The sequence below is a fragment of the Tupaia chinensis genome, unplaced genomic scaffold (assembly GCF_000334495.1).
Source record: "Tupaia chinensis unplaced genomic scaffold, TupChi_1.0 Scaffold000494_1, whole genome shotgun sequence".
Lineage (NCBI taxonomy): Eukaryota > Metazoa > Chordata > Mammalia > Scandentia > Tupaiidae > Tupaia > Tupaia belangeri.
The window spans coordinates 2220538-2221226 of NW_006160006.1; the positions used below are offsets into that span (position 1 = coordinate 2220538).

Consider the following 689-nt stretch of genomic DNA (forward strand, 5'->3'; position numbering starts at 1 on the left):
GGGAAAGCGAACGTAGGAAGAGCTGCCAGCATTAAAGGAAAGAGAAAGGAGTAAGCACGTTGCTCTTCTTTGCAGCTAATTGTGAATTCAATTTGTCTGACAAAAAAATAAAAAAGAAAACTCGGGCCAGCAGGTGGCATGGAAGTTAAGGTGACTAGATCCCACACGGCCAACTGCAATTTGAGTCCTGGACTCAGTGGTTTGAAAATCATGCCAGGTGTGTAGGCATGCCCAAAATCCTGAGAGAAGAATGAAGGAGAAGGGATTATGGCATGGTCATTACCCTTGGAGGCTGATTTCTCCCTTTCCTTCTCTCTTTGTCTCTCTCTTGCAAGCACATATGCTGTATGGTGAGAATCTTAAAAAAGAAAGAAAGAGAGAGAGAGAGAGAAAGGGAGGGAGGGAGGGAGGAAGGAAGGAAGGAAGGAAAGAAGGAAGGAAGGAAGGAAAGAGAGAGAGAGAGAAAGGGAGGGAGGGAGGAAGGAAGGAAAGAAGGAAGGAAGGAAGGAAGGAAGGAAGGAAGGAAGGAAGGGAAAAGAAAAGCTACAGAGTGTCCAAGGCCAGTCCCCAACCTAAAAAACAAAACAAACAAAACAAAAAACAACAACACTACCCTCTCGTTCTCTGAGGGGCCCCCAATGGTAGCCCATGTCAGCGCCTCGGCAGGGGAGAATGGGTTTGATCCAGAC

At 46.7% G+C, this 689-nt stretch overlaps 1 protein-coding gene across 1 annotated transcript in view; it reads left to right on the forward strand.

The window, feature by feature from the left end:
• Nucleotides 1–689, forward strand: part of FHIP2B (FHF complex subunit HOOK interacting protein 2B) — a gene marked incomplete in the record, with an annotated part of 10735 nt that overhangs the window by 2738 nt on the left and 7308 nt on the right.